Source organism: Alexandromys fortis, unplaced genomic scaffold (assembly GCF_014885135.2).
Source record: "Alexandromys fortis isolate MF-2015 unplaced genomic scaffold, M_Fortis_MF-2015_v1.1 scaffold_4, whole genome shotgun sequence".
NCBI lineage: Eukaryota > Metazoa > Chordata > Mammalia > Rodentia > Cricetidae > Alexandromys > Alexandromys fortis.
Window position 1 is genome coordinate 31,606,174 of NW_026067944.1, and position 15,211 is coordinate 31,621,384.

General features: G+C 41.5%; 1 protein-coding gene and 1 non-coding gene across 8 annotated transcripts in view; one reads left to right on the forward strand and one right to left on the reverse strand.

Annotated features, from left to right (window-relative positions):
• The window catches only part of Phldb2 (pleckstrin homology like domain family B member 2), a 222,771-nt gene that overhangs the window by 115,175 nt on the left and 92,385 nt on the right, over positions 1-15,211 (reverse strand). The window lies entirely within an intron of this gene.
• On the forward strand, positions 2,485-2,617 carry LOC126505889 (small nucleolar RNA SNORA51). The gene has a single exon (XR_007593000.1). It is a non-coding gene; the product is annotated as a small nucleolar RNA SNORA51 (small nucleolar RNA).

Here is a 15,211-nt window from a genome sequence, read left to right on the forward strand (position 1 = left end):
TTTTCACATCACACTTGACTATGCGTTCCGAAAAACATGGGAATTGAAAACTTGCATAAAGAGAGATGAACAGAGAGAGCAATAGTTAGGTCAAGTTCCTTGGGTTAGCTGTTGCTTTATTTTCTACTTTTCATTCTATGCTTAGCATTTAACACCTACCCTCTTAGGTATTTTGTTTTATATTGTTTCTTTTAGCTTTTGCAAAACCTGATGTTTCAGAGAAGGAAACTGGTATCCTTGTTCTAAAAGACTTGCTGAGAAACTCTTGACTTTCAGTCAGGATCCCATAGTTTTTATGTGCCCAGCATTCTCATCAGTCTTGGGGAGATGGAGGGATTCTATTAGCACACAGTGGTTCCTATTTTTATGCACACACTTTGCAAAATAATTTCTCATTTCATTCCCGCAATGACACTCCAGGCTTAGCATTACCATGTACATTTTACACAAAGAGATAGGGGCTGAGGGAAAGTCACGGGGTTTCAGAAACCACAGAACCAGAAATGTACATTATCTCATAAAGTATATTGAACCCCTATCTCCAAATCAAATGTTGAAAAAGCAACAAGTTTGATTTCAATTCTTCTTGATGTATCAGGAAAAACTAATTTTCAATGGCGGTAGAGATGGATGTAGAAAATTAAATAGAAAAATCCACAGATTGTAAAGGTGAGAAGCTAAAAAAAAAATGAAGCTGGGCACTTATTGAAGAAAACAAGACTCATGGTGACAGAAATCTAGCTCAGTGGTTCGGACTGTGTACTGCTCTTGCAGAGAAGCTAAGTTTGCTTCTCAGCACCAGCGTCAGGTGGCTCACAGCCAACTACCTGCAACTCCAGCTTCAGAGGAATCCAGTAAGTTTGACCTCCACAGGCTCTAGCACTTGTGTACTCACACATGCACATGTGGGTGCACACACAATTTAAAAAATGTTTTTTAAAATAAAGCAAGTCATAGACTGAGATATACAGGAACTAAAACTCAATAAGGCAGTGTGACACATGATTTATTGGTACTGATAGGAGGCACAAAGGAAAGCATTTTGTAATTTGGCTAAGTAATAGATGAGGGGGCCATTATCTGATAATAGAAATACAGGAAATGGAACAGATGTGGAGTGACGGGGAGGGGGGAGTTCAACTTTGGACCTACTTAGCTGTAAAGTATCTGCAGAATGAAGTGAGGAGTAAAGATGGTTGTTAGGGATGTGTTTGAAGGGTGTAGACCTTGAAATGTTCCTTATTTCCTGAGATGGGAGTAACCAAGTCAAGCTAGTACAGAGGCTGAGGGAAGAGAAAGATCAAGAAGAAAAACCATTGAGAGAAGATTAAGAAAGATTCTGAGAGAAGAGAGAGAGGAAAAACATGGCTGAGAACAGAGTTGGTATGTTGGTCTTGATTAGCACCACTTCCAGGAATGACTAGAAGGAGAGGAAGGGTGATAGCAGGTAGACAACGGGCCTGTGTCAGGAAGGCTCACCAGTGGGAGATTTTCATACTCTCATTCCTTTTGTCAACGAGGTACAAGAACAAACTTTCCCTGGAAGTCCACCAGGCTGAGGACTCTTATTGCCTTTCAAAGGAGACAAATGCTGACCTATGAACTTCTGTACATATTAAAAAGAAAAGTGCCAAACCCCTGTCCTGCAAACAGTTCCAACAAAAAAGGAAAAAAACACAGCCTCAGAAGACAATATTGGCAAACCACACATCCAATAGGAGATTGGAATGTACACTATATCAAGAACTTTTTTGTTGTTTTTTGAGACAGTGTTTCTCTGTGTAGACCTGGCTGTCCTTGATTTTGCTCTGTAGAGCAGGCTGGCCTTGAAATCAGAAATCCATCTCGTTCTGTCTCCCTTGGGCTGGAATTAAAGGCATGAGCCACTACTGTCTTGCATAAGAGCTCTTAAAGATCAAACTCTTTTAATGCTAGGGCTAGACAAAGTTTTTAAGGAAAAGGTATGAACATCCAAGAAGCACAGAAAGAAATGCTGAATATCATGACCCATATGGGAATGCACACCAGGGCATAATATGTATAATACCAACTCTCACACAACATGGTTGCTGTCATGAAGAAGATACCATATCCAGTGTTGGAGGAGGTGAGGAAATTATGAGATGAGAATGCTCACATGTTCTTTGTGTAGATATAGAGTGTGGGTGTTTACAATAGCAGGTCAGCTTCTTACAAAGCTAAGCATAAATGGGATACAGAGATAGCCTAGTGGTTCAGAGTGATTCCTGTTCTTGTAGAGGATCCAAGGTCAGATCTCAGCATCCACATCAGGTGGCTCACAACCACCTGTAACTCCAGCTTTGGGAATGTGAGAATTTGATGCCTTTTTCTGGCCTCTGAAGGTATTCACACTCATGTGATACACACACACACACGACACATCACACACACATAAAAAGAGAGACAGACAGACACAGAGACACAGAGAAAGAGAGTTTAAAAGATCTACATTTAAGAGTTAAAGGCCTCCTTGTGCTTACCACAGGCTGTGTTCTTACACTGGCTGTATAGAAAGAGGAGGCATAATAAAGCCACCCCATGTATACCTCAGCCCAGGCCACTGTGCCTGGTCTCTATTGTGAATGGGGAGACATGGAAAAAGAAAAGAAGAAGAAGAAGAAGAAGAAGAAGAAGAAGAAGAAGAAGAAGAAGAAGAAGAAGAAGAAGAAGAAGAAGAAGAGAAGAAAAAAGAAAAAAGTTAAATACAGAGCTTCCATGGGGTTCAGAAGTTCCATTCCTATGTACACACTCCTCATAAATGAAGCACTCTGTACAACATCTTGGATGCAAGTGTTACTCTCATTACTTCCAAGGGCCAAATAGTGTAGGCAACCCAGATGTCATTGCACAGGTGTGAATAAGTCAGATGTCATTTATCTACACAGCAGGACACTGTCAGCCAGAAAGACACAATATCACATTATTTTTATTATGGCTGAACCTGGGACACTTGATAACATCAAGTAAAAGAAGACAGTAAAGAATGTGACATATTTTGTGATTCTATGTTTTTCATTTAATTTTTAAAAACATGTGTTTATCTATGAATGCATGTGAGTACATGTATGCCAAGGTGTATATATGGACATCAGAGGACAACTTACAGGACTAATTTCTCAGCTTCCATCATATACATTGAGGGAGCAAACTCAAGGCATTAGACTTGGGTACAAGAGCTTTTACCCATGCAGGCACCTCCCTGGTCCTTTGTGATTCTATTTTAATGAAATGTGCATGATAAGCAAATCAGCAGCTACAGGATGTGTGTGCTTTACAAAGTTGAAACTGCTCCAAAATAGTCTTAAAAAGAGAAGGTTGAGGTTTCAATAAAATAAAATTGGCAGAGGCAAGAGTTAATACTGTCGTTGATTAATAACATCAGTCATCACTTAGATCCTCAGGGTCTATGGGGCTTAAAGTCAGGCCTCTCTGTCTCTACATAATCCTCTTTCCCTTGTCTTTTCATATTAATCCTCTTTTCATGGACATTGCTGTCCAAAAAATGGTTGAAACTTAATATAACATGTAAATATATTTACAACTGATCATCAAACACCACTGTAAATACTACCTAATAATTAGATTAACTTTTAGAACACAGGATCCATTTGTACTAGAAGATCTTCCACGGGGCCAGAAGGATGACTCCAAGGTCAAGAGCACTCCCCTTGCACAGGATTGGAGTTTGGTTTCTAGAACCCATGTTGGTCCTCCCATAACTACCTCTGACTCAGCTCTCTAGGTTCCAGTGCTTTCTTCTGGCCTCTGTGGGCACCAGCACACATATCCACACACTTGCATACAATTGCACAGGCACATACACATAAAATAATAAAAGAGAGAGATCACAACAAGGTAGGATTTGCTGTTGAAGTGCAAGAATGACTCGATATGACAAAAATCTGTTCATCTAAATATGGTAGAAAATATATAAGATATAAGAATAATCACATGATTATCTCCAGATGTATACAGAATAAAATTTCTGATAAACATAGGACCCTGTTGCTGATTGAAAAAAAAACACACCCAAGAGAATAAGAATTGATTGTACTTTCTAAACACAATGCCTTGGTCCAAAAATAAATGCTATGGGGAAGTAATAGAGGGGCTTCCACTCAGGTTAAAAAGGAATGGTGTGCTCACTACTTCTGCTGCTTGCCTGGGTGTTCCTCAAGGAAACAATAGGAGTTTAAATAGAAACCAAGAAACAAAACTATATCCAATAGATGAGAGCTGCTTACATTGAGAACCTGAGAAAGTCAATAATAAACCAGGAAAATTACAAAAAAAAAAGCACAAAGATTTTTTTCTCCTCCTGGAAATAAGCTATGTACATAGTACCCAAGACCCCTGCAGACTTTAATGTGTAATCCTTCAAATGCACACACCAGACAACCACAGCTGAAGGATCCAAACAGGAAACGATCCCTGATGGAATGGCTTAGAAAGCCCAAGTTTCATCAGTTGTCCCAGTCATCTCCAGTCTAGAAACACATGTCCCATTTGGATGCCATGTCTCTTTAGCCTTTCCTCAGCCTGGAGGAACGCAGCATGTGGCCTCTCGTAGACTTCTTCATCCTCCTTCCCTCCGCTGCCCAATTAAAAACTCATGGAAAATGCAAACACAGAGACCACAAACAAAACCCCATCTTGCCAGACATATAAAATGGCTAATTAATTGAGCGTGGAGCGGAACCTGGAAGTGATGTCATGCTTTTATCTTATATGAAGCATAAAAGCTTTGAAGCCGGCTATAAATATAGGAATATGTTAGTCCACTCACTCTTCCCTGAATCTTTCTCGATCCAAAGCGCAACTGGAAAATGGATTTCAGATCTGACTCGTTTCCAAGTAAGTTTGTCAAAAAGTCTGTCCTTCTAGTAAATGCTAGCCAGGCTTGCTGGGAGCACAGCTGTCCCTTTTGTGCTAGTGTGTGTTCCTTGGAGGTCACTAACCTATTGCCTCAGGCTCAGCTGACATTTTATACAAACCTGCCAGATTATTACATAGAGTGCTTGTTTATATTTCTTTAAATGCAAAGCCTGCAGATATCTTGTAATTATTTTTTTTGGAAATGAAATCATTAATTTTCACCCAAATTGACTCTGAAGGTTGCTTAAAGTATATTGTTCCATGAATAACCAACTTTCTCAGCCTCTGGGGATGCAGTTAAAGGAGACATGGCTCTCATCTGTTACTCTCAGCAGCTTGAGAAGGTCCCCTGAGCAATGTACCTCAACCTGTGGGTGGGGACCCCTGCAGGATGGGAATGACCCTTTCATAGTGGTCACCTAAGACCATTGGAAAGAAAATACAGATATTTACACTACAATTCATAACAGTAGCAAAATTGCAATTATGAGGTAGTAATAAAAATAATTGTATGGTTGAGGTCCTTACAGCATGAGGAACTGCATTAAAGGGAACTATATTAAACTGTATTAGGGAGGTTGAGAACCATTGTCCCGAGTTTTAGGAACTTCAGCTCAGACCAAACCAGCATTCATGGTTTTGTTGACACAGAAAAGAATTTTAGGGAACTAGCCAGTTTATGAAGCCAAGTTAGAAATTTTATGAAAGATATTTTAATATAAGTGTAAGCATAGAGCCTAAGAGAAAAAGAGGTGCACAAAGTAGGTGGGGTATGTCCAAGTGTGAGCGCTGAAGAAAGGGTTGCGGTCGATCCCGCCTCAATGTCATACATATTGGAGCCTACAGCCCGGCTCACTGCCACTTTCGCACAACATGCCTGTGTATGAAATAAACATTAACTCTGTGCTGGCGGCCTCCACAGCAAACGCTGGTGGTTGTTCTGGAGTTCTGCTTCCCAGCCAATGAGAAGCTTCAGTCAGATTCTGCAGGCCCCTTTTACTCTCCTGTCCCCCATAAACTCCCTTGCTATACTGCCTCATAATGGTTATGACTTATTGGTGAGTATCTATCTTTATTATATCTTCTGAACAGTCTTTCCCAAATATGACTGCGTATTTCCCCCATCTCCTCCAACAGTGAGCCAGAGTAAACACATCACATTGAAAGTTCCCATTTCTCTTTCTATGGAACAGTCTAGATTTCTCAGCCCTCAGTGCCCAGGCTGAGGGGGCACTTAAAAATAACTGACATTCTATTTCCCAGAATCCTTTTCATCAGCAGAACCTGCTGCCTTTCTGCTACTGTTATTTTTAAAGTAAAATAATTTTGAACTATTTTTGTTGGCATGTATTTATTAAACACAGTAATGGGGTTCAAAGAAACATTCTAGCCCAAGCCGCTCGTGTTCTGGGGCAGTATTTTCCATCCCATCCCATTTTTCTTTTCTTTACTGCAGGTCCTCGGTTGCTTCCCCAAACGGTTTGCTTCTACTTGCATGTCATGTGTGTTCAACCGATTTTCTGTAACTTATGCAAAATCTAGAATCCACAAACAAGAGAGAGAGTAAACATTTGTCTTTTGGGGTCTGAGTCATTTCACTTAAGGTCTCCGGTGGCATCTGTTCTTCTGAAAATGGCATGGTTGTCTTCTTCTTGATATTGGAGTAAAACACCATTGTGTTTCTGCCCCTCACCTTCTTTATCCGTTCACCTGCTAGCCGACCTAGGCTGATTCCTTAACTGGGTGTTGTGCTGTAGTAGACATATGTATACAGTCATGGCGGAGCTCCATTTGCCTTGAGCTGCATCACGTGGGAGGTCCATTTTTAGTTTTCTGAGGAACTTTCACACTGACTTCCACAGGGCCTGCATCAGTTTAAGTTCCTAAAAGGATCCTCCCCTCCCCCCATCTCCAGCTGAGAGCTAGCTCAGACTAGACGAGTGAGCCAGACCAGATGACTTCTAGACTTGCCCTTGAATGACTCCAGCTGATGTCTGGTGGGACAGAGAAGCTGCTTCCTCTGAGCAGACCTGTGAGCAACTCAAATGTCATTGTTTTAATGCCTAGTTGTGGGGTGTCTTTCTTAAACGAAAGAACTAGAACTGTTAACCAGCTCTTGTTGGGGGTCTCTTGGCACAAAGTACTGGTGATACTGGGGAGAAAAACCCTATTCTCAAGCGTCACATACCCATCATTCTTTTCAAGCTTTAGGCCTTTGTAACACTTAGTGAAGTGCTTTCCACATGGCGTGTGTTGTCTAAACATTTGTTGGCTTGAACTGAAACAGAGTCATGACGTGCACTTGCATTCAGATGTGGCACTTTGCCTCTGGCTGTCACAGCTGTGTGGTAGGGAGTCTGTCACCCCTTTGGTCTTCAACTTCCTATTTTTGGAAATTATCATTGGATCAAATATTTAAGAGATGCTATAGTATAACAATTCTCATTCCGTGGGTCATAGCCCCTTCAGCAAACTCCAGTCTCCAAAAATCATTTACATGACGAGTCATAATGGTAGAAAAATGACAGTTACAAAGTAGCAACAAAAAAATTCATTGTTGGGGATCACCACAACATGAGGAACTGTATTAAAGGGTGGCAGCATTAGGAAGCTGAGAACCCCTGCTACAGTGTCTCAGAGTGTATGGTTCATGGTTGGTTCTCTCTGTCTTTTTCTGTCTCTCTGTCTCTGTCATCCCTCCCTCCTTCTTCCCTCTCTCCCTCTCTTCCTCTGTTCTTTCCTTACTCTCCCCTCTCAGTTTTAGACAAGAGAAAGCAGCAGAAAAGTAGGCGTCCAGCTCAACTGAGAGGGTCTTGAGTGCACAGCAAAGGCTCACTTTCGGCACTGAGAGCTCTCAGAGCCTTACAGACTCTCAGAGCCTTACAGACTCTCAGAGCCTTACAGACTCTCAGAGCCTTACAGACTCTCAGAAGGTGAAGTTCTGAGAGGGTTGATATAGCGGTAGTGGGACGGGATATATGAGGGACCGGATATGTGAAAAGCAGTCAGGAAGCTAAATCCAGGATATGATGAACCGGAAAAAAAAATGTAGCTGGATGCGTGTCAGGTCAGGAATAAATCACAGGCTGATACTAAAAAGACAAAGAATGTTTAGAAGGCCTTAACAGATTGTTCTGGAATGCTTAAAGGACATTTGACTGAAAGAAAGAAATGTCCAAAACAGTTTCAGTAATTGGATAACATTTATTGAAATTTGTTCACATAGGATATTCCATAATTGGGCCATCTCAGCTACACAATGCTGCATTCAAAAAATGAGAGTAAAAGTATATTGTGCTAACCAATATAAAAACTTGATAGCCTTCAATGAGACTATGGTAAGATGGACTACTGTGAGAGGGGATGGCACTGTCCCCTCTGCTGAATTGCGAGACTTTAGTGAAAAGAGCCAAGGTCAGTACAAGTTATGACATGTTATTTTTTTCTTCCTTCAGCTAAGATTTGAGATTAGCACACGGAGTGATGGATGGGCCTCACCGTGATAGCCTCTTCCACGTGTTATTACACTTTGTTCTACCACTGCACCCCTGTCTCCGCACCTCATTTGCAGCTGGTGCCATTTTCCCCCCCAGTTAGGCCCCCTTCCGCTCTTTTATTACATGACATCTGATATTTGTTAGAGGCAGAAGAAAAGTCTAAATGTCATAAAAGAATAACGATAGATAGACGCCATACTCTTCTGGATACTAAGAATAGTGTGGCATTAAAATCCCTATACTAATTTATTTGTATAATTCTTTCTCTCTCCTACTCTCTTTCTGTGTTTGTGTGTGTGTGTGTGTGTGCACGCGCACTAATGAAAAGGTGAGAACACATTACATTTTCAAAATTCAAACCATTACAAGCAAATAGCTCAATGGACAGAAAAGTAACAACTGTATAGATTCCTGGATTCTGGGCAAAGCTGGTGACTAGAAGCAGACTAACTGTATTTGGTAGTAAGTAGGGGCTGACCCAATGCCTTGGATTGTGGGTAGAGCTGCAGCAGTTGCTGGCAGCAGCCAAGGATGTCCTAACGGCCAGGCTTCCTAGGCTTTGGTGTTTTGTAAGGACTCAGACAAGAGATGTTGTCAATGTGGAATGAATTTACTACAGCCCGAGTCATAGGGTGAAAGCAAGGTTCCTAAGTTAGCACTGTGGGTCCCAAACCTAGGTCATCCTTCCTGGTGTATGATCCCAGGACTGAAGGAAAGTTCTCTCTAAAAGGAAGCTTACTTCACCGTCTGTCCTACCAATACCCACCTCTCGGCTTTCCACCCCATACAAGAGCTGGAAAGCAGTACAGTATCCTACTTAGGATATCAATCCGTATGATCTCATCTCCCGACTTTGCACTTGCTCATATCTTAACTTACGGTGTATGTGCACTTACCATTGTAACTATATTTATTGCATATTCATTTCAGCTACATCTGTTTACATAGATGGCTATAGATGAATAGCTCTATCTGTCTATTCTTATAAAGGACCCTTGGTATTTATTGAAATTTGTCCTTGAACAGTTGTATACTGGAATATATTAAGGAGAGTGCAAGCGTATTATAGAAATCATTCCCACATGGGGTATTATAGTGGTGCGCTATAAAGCAGTGTTTTATTGCACGACTGCTGATTGCTTCTCCAGATGGATTTAAATTGAGGCTCGTAAGGAAATGCTCGCGGAGGAGGCCCTGTTAGCTCATCGACTCTAGAATATGCTCCCAGTAGAAGCCCTTTAGCTTGATCACTGCAGATGGCTTTGAGGAAAAGAAACACGTGGGGGTTTCACTACGTGAACGCTGTCTCCAAAGCCTAACAAGACAATTGTGAAATGCGCAAAAGCCTTTTTAAATCCTGCTCGGTATTTCATTTGTATTGTGTGAGATAATATAAGTGACTCCTTATAGATGATAAAATACATGTGCAAATTGTTTTGTAGAGTCTGTTGTCTCTGAGATTTTACTGTCTACAGTTTCCCTTTATGAAGAGTTTTAGTAATATAGGGATTTTTAAGAGTCCTCTCCCCCTCTCTTCAAAACTAGGGATGAAGCGTGATTTCCTATGCTTCCCGCAGCCCTTCATATTCACAAGCATGTGGGCTGAGTTGCTCTCCCCATTTCTTTCATTCATGACTTTTAAAAACAAAGGATTTATACAAACTCATGAAACCATATGCATTCTTTTCAAAATCACTGCTCAGAGGCAAGATAATTTCACAATAATAGAAAACAAGCTTGGTTTGTTTTAATATTTTTCAGTCTTTCCTAAAAAGAAAACCAGCCTCAGTTTCTCTTCATGGACTAGTGGTGGCCAAACAATTATAACCAGTAAACGGGAAGTTCCTTTAGAAATGACTTTATGCTTTCTTTATTAACCTCATGGAAGCCTGGAAGAGAGAGGAGAAAGGGTGAATGCTATCTCTGACCTCGGAAGTAATCCAGAAAATATAAAGGTCTTCCACGAATTTTAGTAGCTTTATATGCATCATGTAATGCGACTCTGGGGAGGGGACAGTATTATTAATTCATATTTATTCACAATAGCTTAGCTAAAACCTGCAGTTGGGCTGGGCGGTGGTGGTACACGCCTTTAATCCCAGCACTCGGGAGGCAGAGGCAAGCAGATCTCTGGGAGTTCGAGGCCAGCCTGGTCTACAGGGTGAGTTTCAGGACAGCCAGGAGTACATGCAGAGAAACCCTGTCTTGAAAATCTGGAAGAAAAAAAAATTCTATAGTCGGTCATTAACCGTGAATCTGAATCAAATAAATATTAGAGTCATATGCAAGTCCCATTTCTCATAATAATTCTGTCAGTTTGGTGATGAAAAACTGTAAAATACTGTGTAATAAAAGTTTAACAATGTATATTGTGAGTTTACAATTAATAATATGAGCAGTCTTCTTGGCTTCAGATAAATAAAAAAGTGGAATTATGAGAAATACAAGGATTATTATTTTTTCTTTCAGAAACTAGAAGATGGAGAAAACTGGGGATTCCCTGTTGGGAAGAGAGCGAATCCCTCTGCTGCCTTGTTTTGGTTTTCCGTGTGTTCGTGGATTTGGACAATTCTTCCAGCCTTGTCCAGTTCCACCCTCCGCCAATCAGAGACTTCAGGGTGATGGTGTCGGAGCTGAGAGAAGAAAGAAGAGAAGTGACCCTGCCCTGAATCCACAACATGGTGTCTTGGGTCTAATGCTAAGGACACAGGTCTTAAACTCTGGGTGAGAAGTCACATAACTATTAGGAAAAAAAAAATCATTTGAAAATTAGAGAGAAAAGCAGCATTATAAATATTTGTCTGCTGTTCCTTTGATCTGGCCAGAGGTCATGTTTCTGTTTCTCCATGTGAGAGAAGAGGATGCTGTATGCTTTGGGAACCAGGAAGCCAGGAGTCTTCATTCTCGGGGCGTCTGAGGCTTGGCTGGGGAGCAATAAGTATATTGTAGGTTTATTTGGGTTGAGTAAAAGGGAATAGTTTAAGTCGTCTAGAAGTTAAAGCCATTTGAAAGGCTTCAGAGCATCTTACCCAGGACCGCGAGTCCGGCTCAGAAGTAGTGCACGCTTGCCTAGCATGTAATAGTCCGTAGGCTCCATACTCAGAACCAAGGAGGAAAATTATCTAAACATCCTCGGTGACCTGTGTTCATAGACCAGCCGAACAGAAAAAGTTAAGAGAGAGGAAACCAAACGATGATCTATCGACAGACGTGACTTGGGGGTTTCTTTGTGATCCAGTTTTCCTGTCGCTTGTGGGACAGTGCGATCTGAGCATGTGCTGTGCTGCCGTCGGGGGCAGGGCAGAGCAGCTTCCCTTGGCTGTGTGTTTACAGTACGTGGACTTCGTTACTGTTGGCTTCTCTTCCCCACTTGACTCACCCTGTCCTTGAGAAGGGTCAATTGTCTCATTGTTGTGTTGGAAAAATAAACCGATTCTTCATAGCTGGGAGCCAGCTGACCCTAGAAGTTAGAATTGCTGGCTGCCTTTTACACACGAAAACCCTCCTGGACGGCAGCAGGTGGCTGTGAGCGCCTCGTTCTGGGGTGCACCGTTCACAGGGCTTCCTTGTCATGTGCCCAAGCTGTGCCAAACTTTGTGAGCTTCTGAGTAATAACGATGACGTTTTTAATCTCCCTGTGCCAGACGTCCGTGTCTATCTCTTCATTGTTTCCAAGCATGTTTGGGGAAATACTGCTTTTGGTGTCTACAGCACATTCAAGCCCTGCAAAGAATCAATCCTAATAACATGATTACATGTCTGCCCTCGGTCACATACACTGAACACACACTGTAGGGCCTCTGATGCTCTTCCACCACATGAGAAAACAAGGCTTATGGAGTTGAAACTCTTCTGAGGGTGTTCAGCTGGCAGGCAGCAAACGGGAGAAACTGAGGCCTTTCTGACTAGTTCCCATTCAGATAGCTCTGGGCCTTGTAAAAAAAAAAAACTTCCTACCACTTTACAAAGCGTTTCCTTAGATGTCAGCCGCTCTAACCGGATCCTTAGGTTAGCTTTCAGTTCGTTCCAAACAGTTGCTTATTCTCATTTAAACAATAAAACCATCATCGAAACAGTGTATACCACCCTTTGCAATCGCAAAAGACAGCTGGTACGTAGATGACCAAACTAATATTTCCTTGGCCAAATTTTAGCCATATAAACACATAGAGTGAGTTTCTACAATATGTATTTCAACTCTTAATTTTATTTTTGAGATGAGAAGATTCCCCTCCCCCCATGTTTATATGCCGTGTGTGTGTGTGTGTGTGTGTGTGTGTGTGTGTGTGTGTGTGTGTGTGTGCGTTCATAGGCCAGAGGTTGACATCAGGCATCATCTTCTATTGCATTTCACTTCCTTTCCCAAGGCAGGGCTCATCAGTTCACCTCGTCCAGCTGGACAGTCTGGCCCTGGAAATCCCCGCCCTTACCATCCTGTGCACTGGGATTATAGGAAGGACTGCCATGATTGCCTGCCTTTTCCGTCCATTCCGGGGATCCGAACTCGGACCCCACACTTAAACAGCAAACAGTTTACCCACTAAGCCATGCCTGCCCCACCCCCATAGCTTCATAGAGTAAATTTTAATTTTCATCTTAAATAGCCTGGAAAATCTAACTAAAATTCATTTTTGTTATACCCTTTGCTTTGGATCATTCATCGTTAATCAGATACTGACAATGCATAGTTGATGCATGATTCCTTTTAGATGCATGGGAGGTTGTAATCAATAACTTCCGTTTGCCAGCTAGTGCATGGCTGCCTCTGTGCTAGCATTCTTGGGGGGCACAGAGGTGCTTGCAGAGTGACTAGGCCGGCAGAGAAGGAAAAGGAGGTGCACCATATAGACTCAAGCATCACATGTCAACTGCCTTAAGTTAGTGAGCTTTAGTCCTTGAAACCCTTCAGACATAATTTTTACCTGTCTGTATTAATAAGGTAAAGGGGATTATATCGCTTTATATTAATTTAGAACAAATAAGCAGATATCCATCAATTTAGAATTATATTTCAACACTTGTGTTAGAATTGCTCTTTCTAAACCTTCTAGTTTTGAAAGGAAACCCACCAGTGCTATTTTTCTTTGCTAATGTACGGGACTTGCGCTTGTAAGAGGTAAAGGGATTAATGACAAAAGGTGATTCCAAACAACCAAGCAAGACTTGTCTGGATGCCATCCTATAATTAGAAAGGCCAGCTATGCAGTCTGTTGGCTCCCAGAAGTAGTCTGCATGCTGGAATAGAGACATAGAGCCCTCTGCCAAAAGGCCACTGATTTGGCTGATTGGCTCACACCCACTCCATCACCACATGACCACACCTCTCCAGGCAGCACTGCGGAAGGAATGTGGAACAGCAGAGCTGGTGCTTTCCTACCTGGGCGTGGAGCACACTTAGGACATTCCTGCTGGTCTTCAAGGGTTTCCCCTTTCTCCTACTAAGGATATTATGTTGTTTTCCCCCTATGCAGAACTCTCCATATTAGTGGGGAAATGTTGGGCACAATTTCTTTTGAAGTTGCCAAAAATCCTCGATGTTTAAGCAAAGAAACAAAATGCAGAAGTACTTAAGGTTACCTACATGCCTTAAAAAAACATTTTTGAAGAACAGAGTTTTGTGAGTGAACTTACCCAAAATGTCTTGGGCTTGGACCTCTGACTAACTGAATGACTTCAGCAACTTTCATATTGAAGGAGTTTTATCTGAGTATATATTTTGATGCTTTATTTAAAAGACTTATTTGATTAGATCATCAAATACTTAATATTATGATGTATTAACGTAAGTAATACTAAACATGATGAAAAGAAGTGACCGACGAATGAACTTAAAGACAGCTCAAGTTTTATTCCAAATAATTATTTTAAAATTTAAGTCCCCAAATCACAGAGCAGCTGGCTACACTCCAGCCTCCTTTGCTTTCTCAGTTCTCTTCGAGGATAATGACTTCAGTGAGCCCAGAATGAGAGCATCAAGTGAAAAACAAGATGAAGCACTTAGGACTTACTAAAAATAGAAACTTTAGCCTATATGTCCTGTCAATGGAGAATATCTACTTCTCAACTCTCTGTCCCATGCCTGAGAGGTATGCTTTTCTGAGGTATTCGTCTATACGATGAGTTTTAAAATGGTGGACTCTTTTGAAAAAAAATATCTTAACCTCTCCCAGTCCTTTCCTTTTCACAGTATGAGAATCTCATATTTTAGCAATGTAGGCTGTATTGGATACATTGACTGGATGTGATTTAGAAGAGAAGAATCATAACCATTTACATGTTTGTCTGATTGTTCTATGGTGAATTGTGTCTATGGTGAAAGCTTGAATAATGAAAATTTGTAGGCTTATACAAATTTTTATTTTCTTGGTTTTTATGCTGTGTGTGTGTGTATAATGCATGTATGTATATGCGTTCAAGTGTGGGTACGTGCATGCTCAAGTACACAGGTGTGTCTGTGTGGTATGCAGTGCATGGGACACGTGTGTGTGTGTGTGTGTTGTGTGCATATGATATATGTATATGGTATATTGTATGGTATATGGGAGGTGTGTGTCTGGTGTGGTGTATGTGTATGGATGGTATATGTGTGTTGTGGGAGGTCCTTCCGCTCCTCCAACCAATAGCTGCTGTGATACCAGCCCATTGGGGTGTGGTCTCTCTCCCTTTAAAAAAGCGGCTATTTCCTCTGCTCGCTTTCTTCACTTCCTGCTCCACCGGAGACTAGACTCCCTTCCTGGTTGTGCAGATGGCTGTTGTCTGAGACGGTGATCTGTAAGTTTTCCCCTTTAAATAAATAACACCCTATTAATCATAACTCC